Source organism: Corvus cornix, chromosome 3 (assembly GCF_000738735.6).
Source record: "Corvus cornix cornix isolate S_Up_H32 chromosome 3, ASM73873v5, whole genome shotgun sequence".
NCBI classification, from domain to species: Eukaryota; Metazoa; Chordata; class Aves; order Passeriformes; family Corvidae; genus Corvus; species Corvus cornix.
In genome coordinates this window covers 70,177,299-70,192,405 of record NC_047056.1, presented here as the reverse complement: position 1 = coordinate 70,192,405, position 15,107 = coordinate 70,177,299, and the positions used below count along the sequence as shown (strand labels likewise).

General features: G+C 41.7%; 1 long non-coding RNA gene across 1 annotated transcript; it reads right to left on the bottom strand.

Moving 5' to 3' along the window:
• Nucleotides 1-1,518: 1,518 nt before the first annotated feature.
• LOC120411687 lies at nucleotides 1,519-15,028 on the bottom strand. Its single transcript, XR_005604181.1, has 2 exons — nucleotides 14,273-15,028; nucleotides 1,519-14,107 (listed from the first exon to the last, which is right to left on the bottom strand). It is a non-coding gene; the product is annotated as an uncharacterized LOC120411687 (long non-coding RNA).
• Nucleotides 15,029-15,107: the final 79 nt, after the last annotated feature.

Genomic DNA, 15,107 nt, shown 5'->3' with positions numbered 1-15,107 from the left:
AACACAGTTTAGAAATGACAGAATGCAGTGTCATGTTTCTGTGTAGAAAGCCTAAGTTAATGAAAATTGCCGGAGGGATGCACTTAAGAGGAGCTACCAAGGCACCTCATCCTGTAATGGTGACAAGTTCCTTGATTCATTTCCTGAGCCATATCCATTCTTGCACTTTATGTGGTTACTGTTCTGTGAAAAACTTAACATGATTATACAATTAAAGTATGCTTAAAATAACACGTTTAAACTGAGGAGAATTAGGGTTCTGTGGACAGTAAACCTACCCTCTCCTAATGTGTGAGGCTTTAACTTTTTTAAATTGCTGTTCTTTGTTTTACATTCTAAAAATCTGAATGCCTCTTCACTCTTTATGTAAAATTCTTCTAAGTCCAAATGATTTAGAACTAGGGCAAGACCCTTGATATCCACAATAGTGCACACTGTCACTAGGGCTTCCTCAGGATTCACCAGCCGTAGGTTGATGTTCTTTAAAAGCAGCAATTGCTAGAGAAATAAAGCAAACATTTTTTCAGTCATTTTCCAGCTTTTTTTATTACTATTTCTTGACCACAGAGACTCTTTGAGAAGACTGTACTGTAATACCTAAGGACTTTCTGTCTCTCAGCCCAATGCCTTCATCCCTTTCCCTTCTCTTACCAACCTAAGAGTATTACTTCAGTAGTTCACTTTTGACTCCTGGTCCAAGTTGATAGTTTCTTTCTCCCAATCTCCTCACTTCTTTGCTTCAGTCCCACACACCATCCCTACAAGCTATTGTTCTTTCGATCTTGTCACAGCCTTCTCATTTCACCCTCCAATCACCCTCTTGTCTGCATAGCCTGCATCCTATTCATGGGCTCTTCTTATCATACATGTTTGTGGGTAGGACCCACCAAATCCTTGGCAAATTCTTTACCAAATTTCAGGTTTAGAGCATGGAGAATTTCTCAGTCGTGCAACCCAGTGATATTTTTTAACACAAGGAGAACGTATTTTTTTGCTAACCTCATTTTTCAAACTGAGTGAACTATAAAAAATCAGCTTCAGGCTGACACACCAATCACAGGAAAAAAATCATTATAAATTAGCTAATATTTGACAGTTACAGGCATCAAATGACAGGGTTCTATAATAGGCAATGATGGACCCACTTACCCATAGGCATTGCTGTTTGCACTGCCTGTTTCTGAAACAAAGTTTCTTAGTTTTCCTCTCAAAAAAACGCATCAGAAGCAAAAGTATGATGTACTTACCATATTATAAGTTGTGGACAAAGCCACATGCTTTTATGGTTTTTTCTTTGCTCATTTCCCCGCAGGACTGTAGAGAAAAACCCACACTATTTCAAGAGCTTCAGTGACTGTACAATAGACATGTCTATTTCTTTAGAGTCTTAAGCAGAGAAGAAAACTGAAACCTTTTTTTTTTTTTTTTCTGTATCAATTGACTTTTTAAGCCTCCCCAGGAGGAGAAAGAAGCCACTGGAGGGGGCCAATATCAAAGTTGAAGAACAAAGATGACAGGTCAAGAGACACTTCTGTTTATATCAGCATGCTCTGGACCAATGTGCCAGAGAATACATCAAAGCCACTACTAATGCCAACTCTGGATATCTTTTCTAGTACATGAAATGTGGAAATATTTTCCTGATTGCCATCTAAAGTAAAACAATTGCGAAGCACTCTCATTTGATTGGGAACATTTGAACTTTCAAATTTTCATAGTTGCCCTGGCCTTATCCAAAATAAATTATGTCTGTAGGAGAATGAGACTAGCAATGTTAATATATTGTAGTAACTATAACCTGTCTGCATAACCAAATCTTCTAAGTGTTGCTTAATTTTTTAATATGTTAAATCCCAGTTGCACTCTTAAGACTGTTTACAAAAATAAAAGTAAACAGAAATATGTCTGTTCCTTCCAAAGCACCAATGCGGTTGTTGTTCCCACACACCCCTATTCCCCCCTTTCCCTCCTCCCAAGAATTGATTTACTCCATGGCATCCTGGGAAAGCAGACAGTTATGATCATTTCCATTTTGGAAGTCAGGAGGTTTAATGGAGAGGTTGTGTGATTTGTCCAAGGCTTTGCAAAAGCCCTAAGGCAAACTGAGAATAGAATCCACTTCTCTTGACCTCGTTGTCTGTGTCTTGTCTACAAGGCTGCCTGTCTTCCTAGCAGCTGACAGAACTACTGACAAGGGCGAAGGCTGTATTGATCCTATAGTTAGACACTGAAAGAACACCATCATTTAGCATCAGTTGGTTTCAGTAGGAGACACGTCCCTTGGACAGAATTTGACACTTAAAGGTATTATTTTTAAAGCCTAATTATACCTATTGAGATACCAATATCAGAACTTGATGTGTTGCTGGTTAATAAATGATAACAGATGCATACGTTTTTTTCCAAAACAAATAAATATATCTGTGATACATGGGGGTCCTTTGACAGAGAAGGTGTATGTTACTCTTTTCACTCTGCACACCAGACTCAGGGACACAGTAGCTCATCAGGGATACAATAGTTCATCGGTGCATGGCACAGATGAGAATCCAAAGCTCCCGCTGGATCTCAGCAGCGCCACACAGGCAGTGGGACAAACCCCTCCTGTGCCACATGCCCTTAGAACACAACTCCCTCCTCGCTGGCTCATCAGTCAGCAATGCAAAAGAAAGCAGAATCAATTGAAATCCCTTCATTTCAGCAAGCTGAGTATGAACAGGAGCAGACGAGTGTGCAGCTGATAACGCACCCCCTTCTTAGAGCCACTGTTTGTTCACCTCCCTACCCAGTTTCAATTGTAAGAGCCTCTCAGGCCATCTCCTCTGATGGGCAGTGCTCCATTCAGGGGAATTTGGACAGGGACTCAGATCAGCAATGTTTTGGAGCCGAGTAATCTACAGAAGAAGGAGGAGGAAGATAAGCACATTGTTAGTTTCTGGTCATACGCAATCAAAGCAGACAAAACATCCATCATCCTGTACAATATTAGTCTTTAAATATTCAGCTTTATCAGTTCCCCCATTCCTAATCCATCATTAACCACCCCATGAAATCTCAGCTGATTAGCCCCACCTCTGCAGCTCAGCAAACCATTAACTATTTATTATTTGTATTTAATTGAACATTGACAGCAGTAGAAAACTCCAACCAGATATGTTTCAAAACCAGAACAAAGGAGATGGTCCCCTGCCTAAGGAATTCATGGTTTGGACAGGAGTGAAATGCAGCAAAGAGGAAATGACAGCCATGCTGAACAAAAGCTTACCCGTGTACCCTCTACTAAATTCCCTACCCCATGAATTTCTAGATTTTCTATCGATTTTTTTTTCCAGTGAGTTCCATCTCAGTATCTCTTAAAATGAGAGAAGATGATGTGATTTGGGAGGGTCCTGCAGGAAAAAAAAAAAGGAATGTTTATGTTAGGTGAAAAATAGTTTGAAAAACTCCACCTAAATAATGAAATAGTTACCAGATAGTGATAGAAACCAGGGATTAAAGTCATAGTACGGCCAGGAAGCTGGCAAACATACACAACCTGCACATTTTATGTGGATTTAAATAAATAAATGGAAACATTTCTCAGTTAAAATGCTTACTTCTCGGGGACTAAATATATGTAATTTATGAAGTGTTATTTATAGTTTGCTGCTTGCTATTCACATGGATAATCAAAACATAGATACAACTCTAAATCGTTTTTTTCTGCTGGCAAACCTGGGTTTGGACACCTTTTTCTGTCTTTCTCTTTTTCTTACTTAGACTGGAAGCTAAGGCTGGCTGCACATTTCCTCTGAAGTAAACTTTGCAGAAGTCACCGGTGTCTTTGTTACCTCCACCTGGGTTTCTGTACCTTTCTATTTATGAATCCCCTTTGAAACATGCCTGAAAGATCCAGTTCCCAAGAAAGCCACTACCCACTTCCTGAGCAGTGCTGCACAGCACGAGCACTCCACACCAGAGACTCAGCACCGGCTTGCTGTTTACTGATCAACTTTAAAGCCCAGAGCTCTGGAGGAAACAGTTTTCTAAGGGACTTCTCTACCTCTGTGCCCACTCACTGCCTCATTACCAGGTGAAGAGTAATGCCAGTCTGGGAACCAAGCCTCAACATATGAAAGTGAACATGGATGATAAAGAAACTGTTTTTTCAATTTGAGTTGGAAAACTCAAGTTAAAACCATTTGAATCCATCCTTGTAATTCTGTGTCTGAACAAAATAATGCATTTTAAGTAGCACTGACTAAATGGCTTTGGGGAAATTAAAAAGTTATCCGTCTATAGTATACTGTGCTATCTATACTCTTTACCCCAGTCTAGGTAAACACTTCTGTTAAAAATAGGCATTTTGCAGTACTATTCCCTCTGCTTTTGAATTTACCCTGATGTCAGTCTATTGGAGACAAAGAGTGATGACTCTCAGGGTACAAGGGGCGATGCATTTATATTTACCTAGCACTCAGTCGAGTACTTGCATCTGTTCTCCTTTTAATCCCCATAATTAAAATGCCTGCCTTCCTCTTCAGTACATGCTCTAAAATGGTTTATATTTGGACATCACAGCAGTCATAGTTACTGCTGCAGGAGGACAAGAGGAAGAACAATTAACTTAGGCCAGCACAGTTAAGTAACCTACAGAAGGGAGAACATGAGCTACTAAAGCAAAATAGAGGAGAGCATTGAGTCAGGTGAACATTTAAATTAGTACACCCTGTCTCCCCTAAGAGCCAGAATGAAATGATTGAGGCAATAGAATGAGAAATGATGCAAATATGGAGAAATATGTCCTGTTTTATGTCCACCCACCTCCCACGTGACTGCACTTTGGAGACTTCTTGAGCCAGATGCTCTGTCAAGTCTATAATGTTTTTAATAAATGAAAACGGAGCTATTTCTCAGATCTTCCAAGTCTGGCTCTTCCAAGCTCTTCTTTGAAGCTGTTTAGACTTTTTTGCCTCCAAACAAATCCTGTGGACACTGTGTTCCCCCATTTTATTTTGTTATGTGGGAGAACCCACTTCATTTAATTTATTTTAAGCCTCCTATCTGCATTCACAACCAATGAGGCATGCCCAAACTAGTCTAAAAGAATCTTCAACATCTCCATCCATTTCTGTTTCGTTAATTCCCCTCATTTTCCTTCTTTCCTCTCTAATGCCCTCTTTCTTTTATCCTAATTTCTGGAGGGTGTTACAAGCTATAAAGGCATCTAATTTACAAATGCATACCTATCGCATACCAAAATTCAACAACCAAAAGCACAGCAGTTCTTCAGAGACACACTCTTCCACAATGATGTTGCTTACTTGTAAGTTTAGTCTTAAACTTTGGCACCTCAGTTGCTTTCTGAGCTCTTGAGTGACAGTGACCTGGTTTTCAGAGGTGCTTAGCACCCACCAGCTCTTGGGGGGAGCTGCAGGCACTCCACAAGCACAAGAGAACACTTTTATGCAAAGCATTTGCCTGACTCTGGGCACTCAAGTATTAAATTGTAACTCTGGATTCAGCTCCACAGTGTAGTGACACAGGAAATCATCAGCCCTGGAGTGAAATTAAGAACCTTAGGACTGGCAGTGCAACCCTTACTTATGGTGATTTAAGGTAAGTAGTACTCTCTAATTAAATATTTCTAAATGTGAATCTTCCCTTTTTTTTCATGATCAGTGGCAAGTGCTACAGAGGAGAATCATCCTACAGGTTTCAGGTACTATAAATATACAGATTTGCTATATCAGGAATCCTGCTGGGACATCTGATTTTCAGCTTTGTATCTGTTTCCACAGTAAAACACCAAAACTTTAACTTACATTTTCACCTGCACAATCATCTAATAGATACGCTTTCTATCTACCCTATAATTTTTTCTCTTTCTCTGTTCCTCTCTTGGAACTTGTTCAGACCTATTCTCTAGCCAAAAGTGGGTGGGTTTTTTCCCTTCAGTGTATCCTCTTTGCATTTCTTTTTGCTTTCTCGCCACCTTTCTATGTGTCAGCCTTGTTCCACTTCTTCTCCCCAATGGCATTCAGAACTCCTGCTACTTTCGTACACTCTCACCATTTTAAGCTGCTTTCCCACATGCTGCCTTTCACGGAACACCTTCCATCCACTGATTTCCAAAGCACAGATGCTTGTTCGCTTTCCGTGATGGCAACAACAGCTCTAAAAGAAACATATCGTTTCCCCTGCTGCAATTCATGCACAAATGCCTGGCATGTGCTGCCTGGAGAAAGCCTTTCAACTTTGAATTTCCTTGCTTTTGTGGAATCTGTGAAAAAGTCTGATAAATTACGGCTTTGGCAGTTATTTCAAATAACTTTATTTGCAACCAGCTGAGGCAAAATCTGTCAATGGTGCCATCCCCATGTTCTTTCAAAGGTTGTTGGTGTTTCATGAGGGAGCTCAAAGTCAAGCTGGTTCAAAGGGAGGCTCACATTTCATTTTTTTCCAAGAAGGTTAGATTACATGTTCTGATGGTGACAGGACTGTCTTACAAGACGTAAGAGCTGAGTTCTAGTTGAGGCCATGAGTCTCTTCATGTGTTCAGTACATGTGTTTAGTCACTTTATCTCTCTCCTGATGATTTCTCATCTCTGAAATAGCTGTAATACTAACTGCTAGCTGTAACACTAGTTAACAACAGACAAGAAGACCCCAGCTAATCACGAGTGGCTAAGTTTTGGAGTTGGCCTTGGACCTGGTTTTAGTGTTGGCAGCTCGGGCAAAGCCAATAAACTTCAGTCTACAGCTCCTCTCATCAGGGCTCAAGAGACACCAGCTGTGACACATGTACAGTGTGCAGCAGGCAACTTCTCATGTTGTCCTGAGGGCAATGAAGAAGAAATAATACAGAGCCTTGGCTTTGCAAGTCACTGCTGCCTGAGCTTGCAGGAATGGTGGTGCACCTGGGGACCTCTAGTGATACTTTGAATAAACGCCAGCATGGCAGAGTTTGCCGTGTGTGTGAGCAGGATTTCAGTACATGCTAATCAAAATAAGCATGGCATGTCTGACCCTCTGCTCCCAGAAGCTGTCCAAAGCTGAAGCCCCGTGGCCAGCCTTCACTGAGCCATCTGGGTGGGATGAAAGTTGTATGTGACTGTCTCCCATCTACACCCTCTGGTGACCTGAAAGGGAGTGATGAGAACATGTCAATTCTGCTTTAACCAGTAGCACTGTGAAAAGAAATCGATAACCACACTTGACTTCAAGAATCTTGGATGGAGAAGGATACAAACATTGATCATGTTTTAAGGCAAAAGATCCTGCCTGTGTAGAGAAGGATTCTCAGGACTGTCTTTGAGAAAAATCTACTTATGGTAAGAGACATAGATTATTATCATTAATGTTACATGCATGACTTAATTAGGAAAAGCCACACAGTTAATGAAAACAAAATATTTCCAGCTAATAGTATTAGCTAAAAAGATCATAAATCAAAACAAATTTAATAAGATGCAGGAGAGCAGGCTGACAAGAATCTCATGAATTTCAGCAAAGAAATGTGAAATCCTGCACGCAGATCAGAACAACATTTGTAGTAACACAGGTGGGGAAGCAGCTAAAAAGCAGCTTTTGCAGAGAAGGCCCTGGGGACCCTGGCATTCAACAAGCTGAACATGAGCCAGCAGTGCAGCCTTGCAGCAAATATGGCTGGTGTGTTAGGAAGAGCACTGCTGGCAGGTTGATGGATGTGATCCTTCCTCTCTACTCAGCTCTGGTGAGACACACCTGGACTTCTGGGTCAAGGTCTGAGCTCTGCAATATAAGAGGGACATGGACACACTGGAACAAAGACAGTGAAAGGCCATGGAGATGATGAAGGGACTGAAGCATCTGATGTTTGGGAGGCTGAGAGATTTGGGATTGTTTAGTGAGAAGAGAAGGCCCAGGGGAGATAGGATAAATGTGTATAAATACCTGAGTGGGGGGAGGTAAGTAGAAAAGACAGAACCAGGCTTTTTTCAGTGATAGGACAAGAGGCACATGGGCACAAATTGAAGTGCACCAAATTCCATGTAAACATAAGAAAAAGCTTTTTTTTTTACTATGAATATGGTCAAACACTGGAAGAGGCAGCACAGAGATGCTATGGAGTCTCCATACTTATTCAAGACACGACTGGACACAGAACCAACCTGCTCGGCTCTGAGCAGGGAGGTTGGACTATGATCTCCAGAGGTCCCTTCCAATCTCAGCTATTCTTTGATTTGCTAAATATGTGCCCCATCCTAGTCCTGAATATATCTCTGTTATGCATTCCCAAGATACGTTTGGATTTTTTGACAGACTTTTCACCACATCAATGTGAAGGCATTGCCGTTATGTATTAGGATGTGTAAAATTAATGTAAATATAACTGAGAAGATCAAGAGATTGAATCACATGTCATGTAGGATTCTGGGGAGATGCTGCCAGGAAAACAAGCATTGCAGTAGAAGAGTAGTTGTCAAATAATGACATGTCAAAGCCCAACTTTTACCAACTCTAAATCATTTAGTATATATCAGTGTAGATACCTTGACATGTTTCTTTGGGTCCAGGAAAGAAATGAATAACCCACTGTATCTTGTGTATTCAATGCAGGGGGTAATTTGGACAAAATGATGTAATGTTTTTGAAAGCATGACAAGAAAATTAAGGATGAATAAACTCCAGAATGACTTTATGGATGAAAAGAACCTGCAATTGCTTTCCATCCCTTGACAGATGTTACTTAAACTGACATACTATATCATGCAACAAAGCTTACAGGGGAAATACAGGATTATGAGAAAATGTATAAACCATTACCATTATTGTAAAAATTTCTTTTATTCTTCACAGAAAGACAAAGAGAGGAAGGATACTTTTTAGGAAGAACTTGATGTAGAGTACTGTACCAGTATTTTCAGGAATCAGCAAAATTAATCTATTTTAAAAAAGAATGGAATTAAAAAGAAGGGAGAACTTTCTGCTGTATCCCAATCCCACACAATCTCTCCCTTTCTTCTCCTGCCATTGTAGCATCTGGGAGACTTGCCTATGTATTAAAGTAAAAACAAGAAGACTCTTTCCTGCCTTCTTCTATGTGGAGAAGTAAAAGAATCGGAAGGGGAGGAAACAGTCATTGTCAAGAAATAATAGGTGAAGAAATGAATATGCCTTGGCTGTAAACATTCTCAGTTCACCTCAGAGGGAGGTTTACAGCTTAGGACTGTTGCGGAGGGCACAAGTCTCCACCCCTCACTGGTTTTGCTTCTGACTTTGACACTTCCCTGCTCTTGATGTGTGTAAGAAACAGGGGTGCAGCACACACAGAGTAGGAGGGTGCCTCAGTATCTCAGACCTTCTCCAAAGCAGCCTCTGGAGATCAGCATTTTGGGTGTCAGCCCCAATGAATGAAGAAACCCTCGAAGAAGTAGGGTTTAGTATATGTTCTTACCAACCTATATGACAGAGCAAGTAGAGCACTGTTTTGGACCAAATGAAGCTTTAAAAGATTCACAAAATCTCTTTTGAAAAGATTCATTTAATTCTGAGGTACAGACCTTAACCATAATGAAGCTGCAAACTCAAAGTTTGCCACAGCCAAGTTCAAGTCTGGTATAATGTGTCTGAGTTTTTTGCTCATCTATGGGTCCTTTATTTTTCTCTACCTGATTTTTGGCATTGTATTCAATATGAAAGCATCACAGAAGAGTCAATGAGTAACCGTAGTGGATAGATTGAGTGTAGCAGTAGACAGATGATGAAGATTTTTCCCCAAAGTCAGTACTGGTGTCTGGGGCATATTTTTACTAATTGGTTTTTTAATGCCTTGCTACCTTTTAAAAAGGTTTAATATTGGTGGATTTTTAATAGCGTGGGTGTTCTCTCATGCTAAAGACTTCTTATTGCTTACTTTTGTTGTAAGGAGCATGAGAAAATAAGCAAGAAACAAAAAGGCATTTTAACAGGAGACTTGGAAGTATTTAACAAAGAATCATAGAAGCAAGTTAACTTTTCTTTCTGTTTATCAAATTATGTGAGGATTCAGGCCAAAAGAGCAATCGTTATTAATAATTTAATAAACTACATAAAGTTTCTCTCTTTTTGCCAGAAGTTTCAGAAACATTAAGTGTTAAGGCACTGTTTTGCCATTTATCCATACAGATTTGACACTGATACCCTAAAGCAGCACAAAAAAATGAAATATTCATCCATATTAAAATATCTCCAAACATTTCCAGACCTTTGTATTTGGAAAGCCGCCACTACTCCCATTTCAACTGCCATACTGTGTCTGCTTTGGAAAGGCTACTTTTTGACGTTTTGCAGAACAGCCTCTAATCGTCTAAGGCAACTCTGGATTGAGATTAGTATCCACAGCAGAAAGGCATCTACAGACACTGCTGTGTGTGAGTAATGCTGTGGGCGTTTGTCCAAGCTCAGGAACGAGTGGAATGTACCCCTTCTCCAAGGTATGGGTGAAAAAACATCACTGAAGTGGAAGTGGGGTTTGGGTGGAACTGAAGCAAGAGAGAAACTCATATATATATTTTCCATGTGTATGAAAATGGCTGTCTACTTATTAAAAAAAATATCGGGAGCCAATATTTTAATTATTCACTGCATATATTTGCTTCTGATGGCATAAATAATCTATCATCTTAGCGTGCCACACAAAAAGTCAGAGGAACATTTCCACTTCAAGTCAAACGAAAAAAAAAATAAATCAACGTAATGGGACTTTTCTGTGAACTCACATAATGAATTTCTTTGTTTAATTAAACACTTCAGCAAACCAAATACCTGAATTTAAATTGCTGTTTATTATGGCTTCCCCTCGGATACAGGTGAAAGACTGCATAGACATATGTTTTCCACGGTGACTGGCATTACCAAGCAAGCTGATGGAGAGCTGACAACACCTTGACAAGCAGGAAATAATAAGGTAAATTATCAGCAATATTAAGAGAACCCAGTTACGGGCCGCACCTTTACTTTGGCCTGCAACGTCTGGGGCTGTTACTTAGGAAAAAAAACAGACAACAGCCTCCCTTTTTACCTTCAGCTTTCCCCCTGTGTGTGTGGGTGGACGTGTGGGTTTATACGTGCACAATCGCACGCAGACTGGTGCTTAAATACGTTTCGGTGTCCGAGGCTCCATGATGAGTTTCCCACCGTGCCGGGAAGAAGCGGGACAGGAGGGGGAGCTCTCGCCGCAGCCGCCGGGCGGGGATGCTGCTCCTCGGGCCGGGGGCGGAGGGGCCACGGCCCCTTCTCCCGCCCGCCGCCCCCGCCTCCCACCGGGCAGCACCGCGGCCCCGGCGATGATCCCTCTTGTCCCGATTTTGCCTCTGAAACCGTCACGTTGTTTCCAGAGTGCCCTCAGAGCACCGTTCGCTTGTTGCTGTTTCCTTCTAAAACCTTTCGCTTTGAAGCCGTCGTGCTGCTTACATATTTAGCAGCTGGAAAAATCAGGCCTGCTTGTTTATCTCGTCCTCCCCAGCAGGCAAAAACCGAGAAGAAATAGCTCATTAATAATATTAAAGCGACTTACACATTAATAAAGGCCAAAATGAAGAACTTGGAGCAAAGTATTTCTTTTGTGTTACCTAAAAAGCAGCTCTGGTATGTGGATAGGTCCCCTTTTAAAACATGTAAACACTGATAAATAGGACTATGAATAATAGAATATAAATTAAACCTGGGGTGATTTATTTTAGGCAATTCATTTGCACATGTCATTTTATGAACGATACTTGTTTTACAGAAGTCCAAATTATTGTGCTTGCAAAAACCCAAATGCAAATTCAGAGCTGGAAACAAATCCATGATGGAACAAAAATATGGGGATTGGTAAACTACGGAGCCTTGGGTGTAAAGCATGTGCTCCAGCAATGGAAGGAAAAGCTCAGGTTCTTGCCATGACTTAGGGACCACCAAACGGCAGAATCCCATAGTTTCTTCCTGATTTTGAAAGTGACCAAAAAACCAACCAGCTTCAAACCCTTGAACCGTCATGAGAGTGAGGGACTTTCTCTATTGCACTGTGGTTAGAGAGAGCACACACTCTTTTACATTGATTTTAAATCACCTTGGATATTTCACAAGGAATTTGGTTTCATTAAACTCAGGAGCAAAATCTCCACTGATTCCCACAGGATCAGGGTTTCATCTTTGGCTGCAAACTGCTTACTGATACCACATACCCTGGTATCTCTGTCTCGTGGAATAAATCTGAGCAGTTCTATTGATCCAATCAGTCACCTTTATTCACCTGTTTAAGATGCTTGCAGAATCCATATTGAGAACTACTGAACCAGGATCCTTTACCAAAAAATACAGGTTTTCATACAAAAAATATGTGGTCCTGCCACACTTCAGTAAATGTGTTTAATGTTAGGATGCCTGTAATGTAAATAGCAGATTTGTTTTCTCATAGCTTTTTGGAGATGTTCAGATCAATGCCATTGTATGGCTGACAAACACTTGGGCTTCCATAGATTCTGATATTCTGTCTCCCCTGATGAATTCACGAGCTACCACTAAAACCTGAAAGCATTCCTTTTTGTTAGTCATTCCCTCCCCCTTAGTAACAAGTGGAATAATTAGATGGTTTCCAAAACTTATTTCGGTACCTCCGATGTGTGTCAGATACAGTCTGAGCACTCTAAATGCATGAACTTCTGTGTTGACAGTTGATGGTCCTCCATATGCTATCACTAGAAGAACAACTTCCCAAGAATATGCAGTGTAATAATATGCAATATATAAAGGTAATAACAGCTCTAGAAAAGTAGGAATCGTGACAGTCACAGAAATAACCTGCTGTCAGATGGAGATATTATTATTAGGACACAGAGAGGTAGAACTTTTGTATCTGTCCCAGTCCTACATTCAATACTGAGAAAAACAGGGTATGTTTTAAGACTGTGTCTTTCATCTGGTGGTTGACAAGGTACTGGGGGACTGGAGGTTCTTTTTGAAGAGCTTACCAGAAGTAGCTGAGAAAATGAACCTACTGTCTGGAGAAAATAAGTTCACATCTCCATTCAAAAGCATTCAGAAAAATACTGTGAAAAAAGCCCAACTGAAAGCTGCTACTTTTGGTGATCAAAAGTGAGAATTAGCATTCAGAACTGGTAGTAAGAGGGGTGGGAAGTGCTTCAATTTGCAGCCAAACCTTCAGGTGTTAGTCAGGAAAACTGGAATGACAAACTTGATCCTGAAGACAATTCATTCTGGTCTACTCACTGTAACCTGCTCTAGTCAATTCACATCACCTGGGCTTGCAAATACCTTCTCCAAAGTATCTTCCAACATTAAAGGAAGCTCTGTTTATGCAGGGAGTCTGAGATTAATCTTTTTGTCAGATTGCAACTCAAACCTGTTAAACTTATGCAGTGAAATAGTGCCAGTGCTTTATTACAATACACATAGTAAGTGTTTAGGAGTAGTCCTCTGATGTTTCCCTGAACAAGAACCATTTGAGGCAATACTCTGTTTAGCAGAAGTTCTAAGGTGTTCCTTAAAACTCCTCCATCCACTCTACAGAGAAACTAGCAATATGTCTAATACAAGAACTAGTTTTGCCTTCTTCATTAAAATGACTTAATGTGTCAGCAAGGTGGTGGCCGTTCAAAGCAGAATAGTCGTCTGAGGTTGGCTGGCTTTTTCCAAAGAGCCATGTGAGGTTGTGTTTAAAAGCAACTTCCCCTTGTGCTGCTTGTCTTATCGTGTGAAAGAATACACTAGGAATATCTTCTGTACTTAATGAGAGATCAACTGTACCAATTTGTTTGTAATAGAATACGGTAAGCAAAACATAGAGGTGAGTTTGCTGGTGGCGGTGGGGCACAGGAGGAGGGAAACCTCCCTATTAAGCACCATCCTTTGGAGGTTACCTGTAGTCACAAGTTAGCTTCCACAAGTTTGAGAAATCACTGTATTTTAAAATACTTCAAGCAAGAACAAAATAAACCTTGGTTTCTTCTCGTGCTTGCTGCTTGGTGGGTTTGAGCCCAGACCTTTTGTTCCCTGGGGTGCGCGGAATGGACTGAGCCCACAGCACGAGCCCTGCTGCAGCTGAACTCCTGCAACTCTTTGCTGTCAGCAGAGCCTTCTCTAGGGTCTCTCCGAGGTCCTGCTGCTCTGCGAAAAACAAACTATCAGGGCTGGGATTTTTCCAACATCTGCCTGATTCTTTCAGGCAGCGAGGGGAGTGGCAGCACCTTTGCATCGCAGCGGCCGTGACCTTACCACTGCGGATGTGCTCTAGGATTTTACAGGATCAATCTGGTTGCTATCTTACCTTTAGATGGTAGATGCTCTAACAGCTGAGACTGTGCAAAATCCCCATTTCTTCTTATTCTCAAAGTCACGGGGGAAAATGTGCCCCGTGTCTCTAATCGCTCTGACAGGCAGGCAGGCAAGGCTCATTTTAGCAGCAAAACGAACAAAGTTGTGCTCAACTTTTCATGCTATGAAGTGCCAGTGATTTACAGCTTCGGAAACAGAGAATGTAAATTAGACATTGTTGCACGCAAACCGAACTTGTCTTTGACAGGCTAAACAGAGATTTTTATGGGGAGCCTACTCAAGCCCACACGGAACGCAGTTTATCTTTCGACTGTGGGTTTGGGTGTTTTTATAAAAAAAATGTATCATTTTAAGGTGCACCGTAGTCATAATGAGAAACCCCGTATGATTACAATTTTGACTATCGGAACAATGGACACCCCCGTGCCATAATGCGTTGTATCGGGGAATCAGGGACTGCCAGGGAAAGCGGGAAAGCAGAGCCTAGGAATAATCAATGTATCGCCCACAGTGTGTGCTGTAATCCGGCACCTCCTCGCTGAAGCGCGTCCCACCAAACCATTCATCCGCACCTCCCCGCCGCAGATAAAAGGAAAAACAGGAGTGATCAGGGGAAGAGCCTCGGCTGAAGGCGGCGGGCACGGGACGGGACCGGACGGGACGGGACCGGACGGGACGGGACAGGTCGGCTGCGCAGAGGGGCACAGGCGGGGCAGACCCCTCGGGTGCTCGTGGGGAGCACCGGGCCCCCTCCCCACCCCGGGCTGGGGGCGGGGGCGGGTGCGCACCGCCCCCTCCGCTCCGCTGCGCTGCGCTCCGCTCCGCCC